The sequence below is a fragment of the Sciurus vulgaris genome, assembly GCF_902686455.1.
Source record: "Sciurus vulgaris genome assembly, chromosome: 13".
Classification (NCBI taxonomy): domain Eukaryota; kingdom Metazoa; phylum Chordata; class Mammalia; order Rodentia; family Sciuridae; genus Sciurus; species Sciurus vulgaris.
In genome coordinates, this window is record NC_136474.1 from 71,233,852 (window position 1) to 71,250,118 (window position 16,267).

The 16,267-nt window shown below is 53.0% G+C and overlaps 1 protein-coding gene across 2 annotated transcripts in view; it reads left to right on the forward strand.

The window, feature by feature from the left end:
* The window catches only part of ARK2C (arkadia (RNF111) C-terminal like ring finger ubiquitin ligase 2C), a 104,350-nt gene that overhangs the window by 56,792 nt on the left and 31,291 nt on the right, over positions 1 to 16,267 (forward strand). The window lies entirely within an intron of this gene.

The following is a 16,267-nucleotide window of genomic DNA, read 5'->3' on the forward strand; positions in this document are numbered from 1 at the left end:
ACGCCCAGACAGTGACAGCCTGAGCCATCCAAGGAGGGGTGTGGCAGAGGCCCAAGTCTCTGGAAACTTCCCAAGATCTTGGCATGATGCGGCTTGGGTGGATTCTCTGCTGATTTTCCAATTGGCTCAGACCAGCCGAATCCAGCGGGTATCTGAAGCAGCCTGCTGGCGCCCCTTTTCCTTTGAAAGCTTGAGGGCTCTGCAAGGGAAATAGGAGCCGCTGAGATTCACCACAAGGCTGTCTGTGTAAGGGCAGCTGGGCGCCCCAGCCTTTCAAGGCCTGGATTCTTAGAAACAGGAAGCTGCCTTCTGCCAGGAGTCAATGAGGTTCGCCTCCCGGGCCGCCTGGAATCAGGCTCGCGTTGGCCGGCCGAGCTGGAGGCGTCGACTCTTCCTGCACTGCAGCTGCGGAGGACTAGGTGTCAGTCCTGTCTCTCATCCGCCAGCCCTTTGGGGTCAGGAGTGGGGATTGGAGTGGGAGGTGACTTGGTTTTCCTTCCAGATCAGGACATGTCAGGCCAGTGTGTGTGGCTTCTCACTGGGTGACAGAGCAGAAACAGAGAAGAGAGAGGGAGAAAGAGAGAGAGAGAGAGAGAGAGAGAGAGAGAGAGAATGTGTGTGTGTGTGTGTGTGTGTGGTTGTGGTGAGGTGGAGTGTGTGTGTGTGTGTGTGGTTGTGGTGAGGTGGAGTGTGTGTGAGTGTGTGTGTGTGGTCGTGGTGAGGTGGAGTGTGTGTGTGTGTGGTCGTGGTGAGGTGGAGTGTGTGTGAGTGTGTGTGTGTGTGGTCGTGGTGAGGTGGAGTGTGTGTGTGTGTGGTTGTGGTGAGGTGGAGTGTGTGTGAGTGTGTGTGTGGGGGGTCATGGTGAGGTGGAGTGTGTGTGTGTGTGGTCGTGGTGAGGTGGAGTGTGTGTGTGTGTGTGTGGTTGTGGTGAGGTGGAGTGTGTGTGTGTGTGTGTGTGTGTGGTTGTGGTGAGGTGGAGTGTGTGTGTGTGAGTGTGTGTGTGTGTGGTCGTGGTGAGGTGGAGTGTGTGTGTGTGTGGTTGTGGTGAGGTGGAGTGTGTGTGTGTGTGTGTGGTTGTGGTGAGGTGGAGTGTGTGTGAGTGTGTGTGTGTGTGGTCGTGGTGAGGTGGAGTGTGTGTGTGTGTGGTTGTGGTGAGGTGGAGTGTGTGTGAGTGTGTGTGTGGGGGGTCATGGTGAGGTGGAGTGTGTGTGTGTGTGGTTGTGGTGAGGTGGAGTGTGTGTGAGTGTGTGTGTGGGAGGTCATGGTGAGGTGGAGTGTGTGTGTGTGGTCGTGGTGAGGTGGAGTGTGTGTGAGTGTGTGTGGGGGGGTCATGGTGAGGTGGAGTGTGTGTGTGTGGTCGTGGTGAGGTGGAGTGTGTGTGAGTGTGTGTGGGGGGGTCATGGTGAGGTGGAGTGTGTGTGTGTGGTTGTGGTGAGGTGGAGTGTGTGTGAGTGTGTGTGTGTGTGTGGTTGTGGTGAGATGGAGTGTGTGTGTGTGAGTGTGTGTGTGTGTGGTCGTGGTGAGGTGGAGTGTGTGTGTGTGAGAGTGTGTGTGTGGTCGTGGTGAGGTGGAGTGTGTGTGTGTGTGTGGAAGTGGTGAGGTGGAGAGTGTGTGTGTGGTTGTGGTGAGATGGAGTGTGTGTGTGTGAGTGTGTGTGTGGTTGTGGTGAGATGGAGTGTGTGTGTGTGAGTGTGTGTGTGTGTGGTCGTGGTGAGGTGGAGTGTGTGTGTGTGAGTGTGTGTGTGTGTGGTCGTGGTGAGGTGGAGTGTGTGTGTGTGAGAGTGTGTGTGTGGTCGTGGTGAGGTGGAGTGTGTGTGTGTGTGTGGAAGTGGTGAGGTGGAGAGTGTGTGTGTGGTTGTGGTGAGATGGAGTGTGTGTGTGTGAGTGTGTGTGTGGTTGTGGTGAGATGGAGTGTGTGTGTGTGAGTGTGTGTGTGTGTGGTCGTGGTGAGGTGGAGTGTGTGTGTGTGAGTGTGTGTGTGGTTGTGGTGAGGTGGAATGTGTGTGAGTGTGTGTGTGTGGGGTCGTGGTGAGGTGGCAGGGTGGAAGAAAGGAAGCAGGTAGGAGCAGCAGCTATTCTGACCCTGTCAGAAGCTGTGGATGGTCCAGTGGGAGAAACCCAGCCCTTTGCCCTCAGGTGCCTGCGGATGGGGACAGGAGCACGACACAGGTGAGACCACTGGGTGGAAATGCTGGGCCACGTCCCATGGAACATGGAATGGTGAGGCTGGCACTCGAGGGCTGGAGGCACACAAAGGTAGGGAGGAGAAGAGGGTTGGCACTAGTGGGAGAGGGTGAGTTGAGAGCTCAGTCACCCTCCGGGTCTCTGGAGACTGGTGGCCGTAAAGCTGCTGACATCTAGGGATCTGGCACTGGTGACAGGAGAGGGTGACCATCCTAAATACCAAGGCTCTTCCATCCATCACTTGGGGCTTCTGGGTGGGTAGTTACGATCTTTCATCCCACTGGCTTCTGTCCTTTGTCTTCTAACCACTAAGGAGACATGCACCTACATGTGGTCACCATCTAGGGCACACATGTAGGACAGTGACTTGAAACTTCACTGTGCCAAAGAACTCAGGAGCACCCATTAAAGCTCAAACTCTTGGGAATGGCCTCCAGAGATGGCTGTGTTACCACCAGACCCAGGAATCTGCAGCTAACAGGTCCCCAAGAGGTCATGAGGAACTGTGGCACGTCTTACGATGGACAGAATACCTTCGACCTTAGGGTGTTCCTCAGAATCCTCTGCCACCTACGGGTTGTCGGGGTTCCCATTGTTTGCATGAGGACAGACACGCCTTCTGAGAGAAGGACCAGCTCAGGTAGAGGTGGAACCGGGATGAGAGAATGGAGTCTTGACTCCAGGGCAGCTCAGCAGAGAGGGCCAGCCTGGGGTCCATGGGTGCAGGATGCTCTGCTCCTTCCCTCCATCAAACGCCCCCAGTGGACCCTGACTGCAGGCGTCCTGGGAATGTGTATCCTGGAACTGGGAAAAGGCCGCAGCTTCCTGGAAAGCACCCGTTTGGTCCAATGAAACCATGCTGTGGCTGCTGATGGCCATGAGCACTGGGACAAGAATGGAGGAGAAGGGGAGGTGATGAAACAAGGGTCCACTGGCCGTGTCCAGGTCACCTGGCCTCTTCCTGGGGGGAGGACCGCCAGAGCCCTTGGAACTGTGCACCGCACAGAGGGAGGCAGTGCACTCTCTGGGTGAGGAAGGGAGGCAGAGAGGGGGACGACTCCCCCAGGCCATGCCCTTGACTTGTGGCCGACACTGGGCACCCGCTCAGGTTTGGTTTCCCATTTTGTGACCTCTGATGGTGAGCATCGGCTTGCCGTCCTCCCTGAGCAGGCCTCCCTTTTCTCCCTTGTCTTGACTCTCTCTCCGGTTTTCTCGATAACTTCACATTCCACACGATGCTGGCTTTTCCAGAGCTCTCAGTGTGCACCATTGCCTGGGGCCATGGAACCTGACAGGGTTTTCCTCAAGGGTGTCAGCTCTCAGCTGCCCTGTCAGTGTGCCCCTGATGGCTAAGTACGGCCACTGCTCTATTTGATTGTCCCCCTTGGTCTTCTTTTAGAATGGAATCCTGGCAAGGGACTCAGGGTTCCATCAATGGAGGCATTTATCACCTCCACTCTCTGGGTGCATTGGGTTTTGATGGACAGGAGAAAGGGGAGGGGAAGGGAGATGGGACTCGGAAGATGCTAAAGGGAGAGATGGCTCTCCAATGCTGAACCGAGGATTGGAAATGCTCCGGAGGGAATAAGGGGTATTCTGTGTCAGACAGAGACCCAGGGCCATGGGACACAAGCTTGGAACTCAGGAACACTGTGCCCTGGGTCCCCAGAGGCCCATTTGGTCCTGATTAGAGGTGAGGGCAAGGGTGCTAACCTGGGCCCTGTCTGAGAGCAAGGACCTGAGGACTGTGGATCCATGTCCCAGAAGCTTGTGCCTGCCACCCTTTCCCTGGCATGACCTAGGGCCTCTGGCTCTGCAGATCATGCCAGTCTCGACCAGTCAGCAGACTCAATTCTAGCCCATGTCAGAGGGCGTCACCAATGCGTCACCCCATACTGACTTCTTTATTCACTGTCAAGAAGATGTTTTTCTTCTTGTGGAATTTCTCAGATCTCTCAGTGTCATTCAATTAAGAATGAGGATTCTTTGTATTTAAGTTTTACCACAGATCCAAGAACACCAGGGACCTTGGCTAATGCTTTGTTCTCTTCCAGAGAAGCAATGACTTGCCCACGGTCACCCTGCCCCTCAGGGCCTGTACCCAGGTCAGAGGACACACGAACCGAGCTGGTGCTCACTCCATCTTGGGATCCTTGCACTGAGCCCCTTGAACACACTGTACCCCGTGAGGAACGCAGCAAAGGAAATATGTGCAAACCCTGGAGTCAGCCCCAAACCTAAGCCTCTCCAGGGAGCTTCCTGGAGTCACGGGACCTGACAGCTGAGGAGCTTAGAATGTCTCCTTCTGTGGTCCCCAGACAGGGCAGAAAGGCACATCTGCCAGATAAAACACAAGAAGCCCTATTAATTCAGATAAACAACAAATGATTTTTTGCGTGCAAGTATATCCCAACTTGCAAGGGACATAGTTATACTAAAAATATTGTCTATGGAAAATTCCAATTGAACTAGACTCCCAGTGTTTCTGTTGGCTAACAGTCAATCCTCAACTCACCCTCACTAACTGGATAGAATTCACATATTCCCTTGGCCCAAGGGACAGCCCTGCTGGTGTTTGAAGACAGGTCTCGCTCAGTGTCTCTGGTGTTCCAAACCTGCCTGTATTTCTGGGGCGTTCATGGCCCCTCCTCTGGCCTCCGCACTATGAATTCATCTGTGATGTTACAATAATATGAGCCTCGTCAAGCCTCGTCCCATGGCCCCAGTTTCCACCTTCCCTCCCTCCCTCTGGGTTGACATCAGCCAACACTCCCTGGGCCACCTGACCTGAGTGTAGGATCTAGTACCTAGACTGCACATCTCATTTCTATCCACAGACCTTTCATAACTGTCTTCTTCAATTTTCTGATTCGTTCTTTTTGATGAATAGCCACGGACGCTTCCTTATGCAATGTACCAGATGCCTGGTGGGCGCTGGCTCTGTCAGACTCTGGTGCTCTTCACCCACCAGCGCAGCTGACCTGGTCACAAAGGAGCTCCACCTGCCCCTAGTGATTCTGGGTGGCCACCTCCTCCCCTTCCCTTTTTAAGTGATCATAAACCATTTTGAACTTTGTTACACGTTTGTCAGGGTGTTTTATATTCCCACGGCAAGTTCTGGATTTCACCTTTTTCCTTGCAGGAAATTTTAAACCTGATTTATGATCTGCTGCAACCCCTCTGCTGCAGATCTCAATTCCTCAAAACTCCTCAGTGGTTCGGGGGTCACATCTGCAAGTTCTTCCCACAGCTGTGCTATGATTTAATGTTCTAGTGTTGTGGGAATATGTGATATAATCAGTGAGCTGAGGGTTCTCTTACTCCTTTTAACTTAATCTAATGAGTTACTAAGTAAATTCTTTTTTGGGGGGGTGGTTACCAAGAATTGAACTCAGGGGCACTTGACCACTGAGCCACATCCTCAGCCCTATTGTGTATTTTATTTAGAGACAGGGTCTCACTGAGTTGCTGAGGCTGGCTTTGAACTCATAATCCTCCTGCCTCAGTTTCCTGAGCCGCCTGGCTTACAGGCATGCACCACCATGCCTGACTGAGTAACTAAGTAATTTTGATGGATGTAGGTCAGGGACAGGGAGAAGGGTGACAGAAACACAGTAACACTGATTTTGTGTCAGACTCAATGCATCAGAATTCATCATATTAGTCTCAGAACTCAGTCAAGTAGGGATTCGGAGTCCCATTTTAGAGCTGGAGACACTGAGGCTGAAGAAGTTGGAGAAATTAGGTGAGATGCTCAAGTTCACCCTTCTGTATGCAAATTCACATTTTGGCTCCAAAGCTGCCTGTCTTTCCATTGTATCACAGAACCGAGCTTAACTCTAGCAAGTTTGATGTGGTAACCCTGCCCCCATTTTTGGATAAGGCTCATTATATAATTCCTTTTATGTAGGGCCTGGTTCCTAAAATGACACCTTATGTTTTTTTTGAGCACATCTGTTGTCTCCCGAGTGGCAGAGCAGGGGCGTTGCCCTCTGGAACGCTGGGAGTCCGGTGATGCGTTGAGTTTCCCAGAGCAGGAATTTTAGCTCAGGGGTCGTCGGTGATTCTTTCAGCTCTAGGGGCTTCCTGGAAATAGCAGAGCCTGTAGGAGGTGGCTGTGCCCAGAGAGGCTGCCGGGGACCAGGGAGGCTCCACAACTGGCAGGACATGGCTGCAGCATGCCACTGTGGGACGCCGGGCAGTGGCCATGGTTGCAGGAGGCGGGGGCGGTGGCAGAAGTGAGGGAAGGGTTGGACAGAGGCTGAGTGAGAGAGTGAAAGGGAAGACGCCAGCAAGCACGACAGGGTCCCAACCTAGGCCCCTGGGTCCACGTGAGCTCCTACACCCCACGGGGTAGACAGGAAGGTGGGAGTGGGGAAGGAATTTGCTCTGGGGGGGTCAAGTGGGATGTGTGTGTGGGACACCCAGGCAAAGTCTGGACGTGGGACAGCTTTGAGGGCTCCAGCCGTGAGGATTAGACAGTGGGATTCAGCACCCCATAAAAGCCCTTCCTGCAGGACCCATGTTCCCGGCCTCCTGTCCAGAGAGATTCTGTGTGGCATGTGCATAGCTGTGCACCCTTTCACGGGCATCCATACCGATGCCACCTGCTGCCCCCTGTGCACACTCGGACACATATCCACACACTGAGCACACTCACACAACACTCCCCTGTGCATGTGTACACGTAATGTTCACACCAGACTGTGCTGCACCTTCGTACTCACTCCCACACACCCTCATATGCACACATCCACACACACCTGCTCCTCGCACTCCTGCACCTGTGCACATTCATACACTTGCCCACTCACACTCACACACCTCACACATGTGTGTCCTTGCAGGTCACACGTGTCCAGTCCTGGTCAGTTCTTGCTGCATAAAACCGGCCCTTCTCAGCCTCCCCAGAGAGTAGTCCTTTTCGGGGAAATGATGCCTGGGAGCCATGACACAACATGGCAGGTGGCCTACATGGGGGAGGCCTCGGCCCCTCACTGCCATTGACCCCAGTGTGCTGACTGGGCGGGCCAGCTCTCGTGGAAACGCTGAAGGGCTTGAAGTCCTTCTGGTCTCTATTCTGGATCTTCAGGAACCATGAGACTGATGACCTTGGAGGGGACAGATGTCAAACTACAGGGGCCTTGAGAGAGCCCCTCACTGGCTCCTTGTGCAGATGAGAAGATTAAGGCTCAGAGAGGGCCTGACTCGCCCAGGGTCTCCCTGCCAGGGATGGCAGGCTTGGGACTGGGACACTGGATGCCTCTGTCTGAGACGGAAACCCTCAGGATGCCCCAGCTGGAAAGCTGGATCCCAAGAGGGATTGGATGTGGGCCCCAGTTTTGAGGGTCATGCACAGGGCCCACCAGCAGCAGCCAGGCTCTGGACTGTGGGGCTCCTTCTGTTCCCACTGTCCTACAAGGAGCTGGTGCCTGGGAGTAGACAGTGAGGCAGGTGTCAGGCAGCTCCAGGCTCTGTCCCCTCCAGCTCAGAATCCAAATCCTGATGGGGACACACAAAGACAGGGTAGGCAATGGGTGACCTTTTCATGTCCCCAAACAACCTAGTTTCCCTTTAAGAATGACTATTTATGGAACTTTTACTTAAGAGTTATCCAAAACCTTCTTGAACTTGGCTTTTGTCCTTGCTTCTGCCACTTCTGGGGGGCAGGAGGAATGAGGACTATAAATTGCATCCTGCCATACCAAGGTAGGGTTCCTTTCATTTGCCTCGAATTCCTGTGTTTGAGATCAATCTGAAATCCCAGGATTAGCAGCACTGGCTCCTGCCTCCCTCTCCTGGTTACTGCAGTTTCCATCCCACAGAGTTGGGGACCAGCTCCGGCCTGACAGTCTACCTTGCAGTCCCCATTCTTTTGTGGAAACTGCATTTCCTCTTCCTCACCAGTCTCTGACCTCTGACCTAGCGTGGCTGGCCTGGACTGGCCCCTTTCTTCTTTGCTCAGATGCCCTCTGTCTTTGGGACATACTGTTTTTATTATTGTTATTCTATGTCTTTATTTTTGCCCCATTACAAAACCCTGGAACAAGAAATTTGAAAAATACGGTTGGTAATCTAATCATCCCACAGGACCATGCCCACCAGTTAGCACTCTTCCTTCTAGGTTTTCTCCCTGGACAGATAAAGTCTTCTGTAGTTGAATGGTTTTTTTGGAATTGGAGGCTAATCATGTAGAGGACATTTTCAGACCTGAGGGTCCAGCAATGGCTTGCATGGGGAAAGAAATGAGTCACAGCTGTTATTCATAGCTGGGTTTTTAAAACCGAGAGCAGGGAAGGACTTGCCGGGCTGGCACGGAGCTGGAAGCCTGGGGCATATCAGGTAACTCCTGCTCGTAAGGAGCTTCCATTCCAGTTGGTGTGACAAGGTCCACCCATTCAAAAATTTGGGTGAAACCACAGATGTTACATCATTATCAGTGTCACAAGGCTGCCCAGGGCCCTGGCCTTTTAAGAAGTGCAGAGATTGATGTGCCTTCAGGAATTTGGGCGATGAGGATCCAGCAAGGTGGTCAGGAAAGCCCTTCTGGGGGAGGTGACATGTGGCTGAACTTTAAAGTTTGAATCACTTTGGGCCCAATGGGCTGGGGAGAGAGGCTGGAGAGAGATTTGGAGGTGGGAAAGTGCCAGAACATCTGGAGCTGGGAAGTCGCTCAGTTTGGCAGTGCAGTGGTCTGGCTACAGGTGTGACCTTAGTCAGCTGACGGGGTGCTGTGACTGAGGCTGCCATTCAGGGGAGTGTGAGCAAGAGGAGTCCTAGGTCTGCTTTCGGAAACACCCAGACCGTGAGGGCATTGCCTGGCGGTGGGCCTGTCTGCCGTCCCCTGGCCCTGCCTCCCACCTACACAGAGCAGAGCAGGCCTCAGGCTCACCTGGTCTCAGGCTCATCTGCCTGGTGCTGGCTTGGTGCATCACCCACGATGACAGTGTGGAAGCAGTAGAGAGTCCACAGAGGTCACGTGCTCAGCACAGAGCCGGACTTCCAAGATTCACTTTCCAGGTCGGTCCGTTAAGGTGCGTGGATGGAGGCTGTCAGAAACACTCAGAGTGAGGTATCTTGGGCTTTGCTGTGAGGCGGAGCACACCTCAGGGGAACCCGTGGGGCAGCTCAAATGGGGTGTTCAAGGAGAGGAACTTACAGGTTTGGGGGCTAGCTGGGCTCAGTGGTGCACACCTGTAATCCCTGAGGCAGGAGGATTGCGAGTTCAAAGCCAGTCTCAGCAAGACCCTAAGCAACTCAGTGAGACCCTACTCCTAAATAAAATATAAAAAAGGGCTGGGGATGTGGCTCAGAGGTTAAGCATTCCTGGATTCAATCCCTGGCACCAAAACAAAGCAGTTTGGGGGCTGGAGTTCATTAACTTCAGCTTCTACGCATCCTGGTCAGAGTTTGTAGATGGCGAGAATTGCTGGACCCATCAGAAGTTTCTCTAGAACATTCCAGCATGGGTGGAAATGCTGTTGGATCAGTTTGTCTGTGGTCTCATCTGGGAACAGATGGCTGTGAGTGAGCAGGTGTCAAAAGAGCGTGCGCTGCGATAGTCTGAGAGGGATGTAAAGGTTTGCTGTGCTGTTTATCTGTCTCATGAGTCACTGCTCGGGCTTTTCTCAAACTGTGGGCTTTGCTCCAAGTCTTAGCTCCCCATTCCCTGCCTAGCTGTCCACAGGGCCATTTTCTTCTGAGAGTTTGTCCATGTTAAGTTACTTGACCTCTCTGTACCCTGGTCTCCTTGTCGATTAAGCAGGGACAATAACAATAGCTAGACCACAGAGTTCTAAGGATTAAGCAAATTAATATGTACGAAGAACAAGATGGTGCCCAGCGTGCAGTGGGTTCTACACACACGTGACTAAAGCCTTAAGACTGAGGAAGAGAACGCTGATGCTCAAGAGAAAGACTGGTCAGGGGTGGCTGTGGCTCTGGATGGAGCGCTTGTCTAGCATGTGTGAGACCTGGGTTCCATCACCAGGACTGAAAAAAAAAAATAGAAGAAAAAAGAAAAGATTGTCTGCAGGATATTTTTTACTTGAGGGTTAAGGAGGCAAAAGGGGACCGCTGATATGGCCTCCCTTGACCAGGACAGGATGCTGTCCTGGGGAGCAGACCCTGGGGTCAAGAGTGAGTAAGTTCTGTTTGACAGACAGGATCTTCTGAGAAAGGGGCAAGGCAGGGGTCAGAGGCTCCCTTGAGGTTTGTCACATCTGCAAGTAAAGGGTGGCGGCAGCCTCCTCCTTAGTTTCATCAAGGAGCAGAGCAGGAGGAAAGGGAGCAAAGATTTGACACTGAGAATCTGGACTTGACAGGTGAAGAATCATCTGACTCGGGTGGCCAGCCATCAGGAGGGGAGGCTTCAAGAGGCTGTGGACCCCTGGCTTCTTCTGAGCAGGGTGGACACTGGTTCCACAGAGGGACCGCTACACCAGGAGTCGAGTTTCTCTGGGTAGTGGAGGGGTGGCTTTCTGCTGCTCATCCCTCCCTTTGGGTCTGAAGCTCTTTATAACCTGGGGCATTCAGAGTAGAGGCCTTGAAGGGCCCTCCAAGCCCCTTGCTTTCTTCACTTCACGGCATCCTGGAGGTCATAGCCATTGCTTCTCAAGATTACACTAGTCTCTGAGTGCACATTCTCGTGTCCATGGACATTGGTTGTGTCTGTTTTTTTTTTTTTTTTTTTTTTTTTTTTTTTTTTTTTTTTTAAGCACTTTAGCAGCCACGGTACACATATGGTACACAATCTTCATAGTGTTGTGTGACTTTGTCTTTAGGATGCCCAGTGAAGACGCCAGTTGGCAGGGGCTGTGCGTTGGTGATTTCCATGTCTTGCCAGGTCACTCACTGTAGAGTTTGCACCAAGTTATGATCCTACCACTAAGCTGTGGGCCCTGCCGTTCTCCTTCACAGTTAGGAGTGGTGGGTAGTGTGTCATGGCGATGGCTTTCCTGCATCTTATCTCTACACGACTTTAGGGCCCTGCTTTGGCCTCTGCTCCTATTTCTGGTTACAGAAGGTTGGCGAGGCCTGGCTACCTGCTCCTCTGTTAGTACCGTGGCTCTGCTGCTGCCTCTAACCTTTCTCTTCTGCTCTCCAGCCGCCCCTCGGTAGAGGGGGAGAGAGAGAGAGAGAGAGAGAGAGAGAGAGAGAGTGTGTTCCAGGTGTTCAGTGTCTCACCAGTGCCTGCAACTGTCATTCAGCTTCTGTGTACACACACGTGGCTTCCCACAGGCAGCGGAGGAAGGGGAGGCAGTGGAGGAGGAGGCCATCCAGCCGTGTGTGTTATGGTGAGGGACAGGATCCCTCAGCAGTGAGACTGAGGGGCAGACTGGCCATGTGGGGTTCTCCCAGGGCCTTCAGCTAAAGGATTTCCACTACTGAGCCAAAGTGAGGCTCCTGAGACCTGGTGGCAATTTGACCCAGGAAAGTACTGGCAGGGCCTAGATCTTGGATGTGACCTGAAGCCATGCCCCCAAATACTCAAATCTGCCACTAATGATCATCCCTGGAGTTAGATGAAGGGGATGGTGAACAATGATGACCAACAAACAAGGGGACATTTGTCACAAGAAAATGTAAACAGACCCCCAAATGGGGAAGCAACTTGTCCCTTCTGTTCTTGTCATTGACGTGGTTGCTGCATCAGTCCCCAGTTTCCCAGGCTCATACAAGTTGCCAGCGAGTAACCCCAGGCTCCCTGCCCTGCCCACAGCCCTCGAAGCCCCCTTTTCATGAATTGAGCATCTCTTGGGCTCCAGCGTGTGCCAGGCGCTGGCTGTGCATGGGTGGAAGGTGATGGAGACCCTGCCTCCACCCCAGGGCACTGCGGAGACAAGGCTTCTTGTGACAAAGCATAGAGCAGGAAGTGGTAAGTGTCACAACAAGGCGGGTCATCCATGCCTGATGGCGCTGGCACCCCCTTGGCAGGTCTCATAGTTCCTGCTCTCTGAGCCTCTGATAATGGGTTTAATGAAGGGAGAGAGCCGGGGTAGAAAGGAGAGGACAGATCTGCGGAGAAGCTGGGTAAACCCTGGGAGGAGTTAGCTTCAGCTCCAGCCAGTTGCTGGTTTCACAGGGTCGCCAGCAAGTGGCTTTGGTGGGGTGAGTTTGCTGAATGATAGCTACTATCCAGCGGCATTGGCTGCAGGAGGAAAGAGGCGGATTTCCTAGGGGCTTGCACTTGGTTGGCCTCTGTTGATGAGCCCTGGTATGTGACCATGGTGAACAGGATAAGTGCTTCCCAGTCAGCTTGTCTTTTACTGCTGCAGTAGAGAGGGGGATGCATAGAGCCGTGTACTTTCCTGCCAAGTGCCCTTTACCACGGGTGGAGTCATTTCAGTATGTTTGATTAGCTCCTACTACGTGCCAGCAGTGAGCTGGATAGCTGAGGCTGCCTCATGGAGATGACATTCTATTGTGCTAGCTTTGTGTCCCTACTTATGACCAGGAACCCACCCCAAGGAGGGGCACTGGACCTTAGTGGGAACCTTGAGAAAGACTTCACACTGCAAAGGTGTGAGGCTCTCCTGGTGGAATCTCAGGCCTGGGTCATGTACTTGGGGTTGTTCACCTAATACCGACAAAGGGGGTGGACCAAGGAAACCAGACTGGGTCAAGGAGCTGGACCTGCAGGAATTACCACCTGGTACTGGGCCATGTGCAGAAGATCTTTACATCTCCTTGGTCCCTTTCTTCTGGATCCTTGGAAGCCTAGTGGGAGCAGGAGGGGTTGGGGCGCTTGGGGCTCGGCTCCCTGGTGTGGCATCGATGATCCAGGCTCCTGGGCTAAAAGCCTCTTGTCAGCAGAGTAATTGGATCTGACTTGCAGCAGGCAAGGAGCAGAGGTATTCAAGTCAACTGGGGCTATTTTTAAACGCCCTCTCTCTCCAAGTGCAGAGCTGGGCTCAGCGGGAAAGGCCAGCTCATCTCTGAGTCCTGGGAATCAAACAGCCCCTGCCCCCCGAGAGGAAGTTTGCCCATCTCCATCCTTCAAAGGCAGATCTCAAATTGGGCAACTGCCCATGAATCCTGTCAAGACCACATGCCCTGGTTTGGGGAAGGGTAGACTACTGGGGCCACGGGGTCAGGCAACATATCCTGATTTGGGCTTGCTGCCTGGCTGGCTGGAGGCAAGCCCACAGCCCTGGTCTCTTGGTCGCCTGGCAGCCCCAGGGGCTCACCCCTAAGCCTGCAGGCAAATGTGTCCCTGCCTGCCTGCTTCTGTCTGACTCTTGGTAGCAGCTCACAGCTGCCTGTCAAGTTCTGAAGACAGCAGAGAGCAGCCACCTTCCTGTCACACTTCCTGCTGGGAGCTGAGACCCATCTTGCACGCTGCCCAGGGAGGTGGAGAGGGCTCCAGGGAGGCTGACATTCTGTCAGGCTGCTGACGAGCTGCTCCGTTGTCTGCATCTCCTCCTAGCTCCTCTCCCCGGCTCCCATCCTGGTAGCTGGCTGGGAGACGCTCCCTCCCAGGAGATGTGGGACAGACAGGAAGGGCAATTCCGGGTGGTCCCAACTTGCCCACCCTCCCCACTTGGAGAAGAACAGGCCGCTCTGGACAGGAGCTGTCACAGACATGAAAGTGCTGTTCACAGCCAGCATGGAGTGCCGGCCTTCCATGATCCAGGCGGCGCACCTGCAGCCAGGTGCCGTGGCATTCTGTTACAGAGGACACAGAAGTCCCAAAGGGAGCCCTTAGCCAAGCTCACTGGCAGGTCCCCCCTCTCCCTGACCAAGACCCTCCCAAGGTCCCAAGGCTTTGGGATGTAGAGAACAAGGGGTGTTTTGACCTCACACAACTCAGCCCATCTCGGAAATGGCAGGTGTTCCAGGAGTCTCCTGCTCAGCATGGAGACCAGTCTCTGTTTGTTACTTTGGGTGACAGAACTTAAATTCAGTTTTCCAAATTGTTTGCAAACTAGGGACCCTGCTGGGACCATTTCTCTCTCAAGAATTAGAGTGAGCCTGGCTGCCCCGACCTGTTCCAAGGGGACTAAGTCTCAAGTTTTATAAAGAGTGTTATATAAGCCCAGCCCCATCTGGACCATGTGGTGACCTCCCGGGGACCCTGGGAAGACCCTCCCCGTCCTTCTCTATGCTGTCACATGCTGAGTCCACACTCATGTGCAGTGGTGGCCCTCCAGTTTTCCTGTTAGTTCCTAGGCCCTTCTTGGCACTATAGTGCTGGGTCCTTTATAGCAGATCCAAAAGCTGCCTGGCTCTGTATTGTTGGCTCTGTGACCTGGGACATGGGACAGTGCGGCCTGGCTTTACTTTAGTCTCCGTTAATTTTCTCTTACCTGGGGCAGAAGGAGAGCTGCAGGTCAGGAGAGGAATGGGGGGCTGTGGGAGCCTTGGGCCCCCCGGAGCAGGTGGGGGTGGTGGAGTAGCCCCACGTTCCCCACTCTGCTGAGCTCGCTCTTTGAAAATTATTTTACTTTAAAAATACTCAGTGTATTTTAAAAACATCATAGACACATGTGAGACAAAATTCATACAGCACAAAAGGATTTATAAATAGATGGTCGTAGATGGGGATGGACAGATAGATGGTAGAGGACAGATGGGCAGGAAGATGATGGATGGGCAAATGAGAGATAGGAGGATAGGCAGCCCCAGCTGCCCGGCTTCTCTCCTCATGAGGAAGCACTGTGGTCAGGCCTCATGCATCCTTCCAGAAATCATCTACATATTTAGTTTTGCTGTGCACACACTGTAACCTAAACCACACAACTTGATTCAAGCTAGTGCAGCCTTCTCTGGTTCCTCCGTTTGTTTGTGGCAGTATCCATAACACCAGGCCTCACTCCTCACTGGGGTAAGGCTCTATAATTTTCAAAGCACTTACCCCACCACATCTCATCCAAATCCATGGCAATCCTGGAGTCAACATCCTTATGTATATTTTGCACATCTGGAAGCTGAGGTTCAGAGAGGCTAAAGTATTTGCCTAAGGTCACATAGTGGGTGAGTAATGTCACTTGTCTGACTTTCCAAGCAGATACAGCCCTTTGTTTCTTTTAACACTTTCCTCCTACTATATTATGTTGGCAGACAGCAGTTATTTAATAAGAAAATAATTGGTCTGGAAAACCAGGATCCTGTAGGCACTGCCAATAGGCAGGCCTGACAAACCCCAGCATGCCACAGGGCAGGTGGATATTCAAGACCATGGCTGCCCTTCTTCACACACACTCACACTGGCACATGTATCTGTTCACACACATGCACAAGCACTACACTAATTAACACACACGTACATATACTACATGTGTACACACAACGTGCACGTAACAGCACACTCGCACACCTTGCACACGTGCACACTGGCACACACATCCAGCTCTCAGACCCCCGAAGGGCAAACATAGCACGTGGAATCCTGATCTTCAGGGCACTATTAGGGAGGGAGGGGAGGGAGGGAGGGAGGGGAGGGAGGGAGGGGGACTGCGACTAGGAAATGCCAAATGAGAGGTCATGACAGGTGCAGGAGGCATCTTTGTAGCACCACATATGGAAGGCTGAAATTCACACCTAAGGCTGCAGGAGGGTGTGTGGGCCCAGGGCCTCCTCTAAGCCCCGAGTCCTTTATTCTCAACTCTTTCACGGGCATCTCTAGCTTCAGATAACAGCTGGAACCAAAGCCCAGACGATGGGGCAGGTGAGGGAGCAGAAGCCAAATCCACCTCATGAGTAGCAGCCGTCAGGACCTGGGGGAGGGCCCTCTCGGTGCCTGATGACCTCAGCCAGAGACTGACGGATACTCTTGAAACCTCAGACCGTGGACTCACTGGTGACTGGCTCTGGGAGCCACCGAACACCTTTTGATGATGCAGACAGTGAAGGGACAGGACAGGAACCAGGACAACAGGCTTTGGATCCCCAGGCTGGACCATGTGATATTGAGCAAGTCTTTCTAACTTTCTGGGCCTCAGTTTCTTCATCTCTAATATGGGATTTTCTTCACAATTCACTGCACAGAATGGTCTTGGGACAGAGTTTGGGAAAAGCTCCTTAAGAGGTGAAGTGATCCACTGCCTTTCTGGGGCCATTACAGAGGGACCAAAGTAGAGCT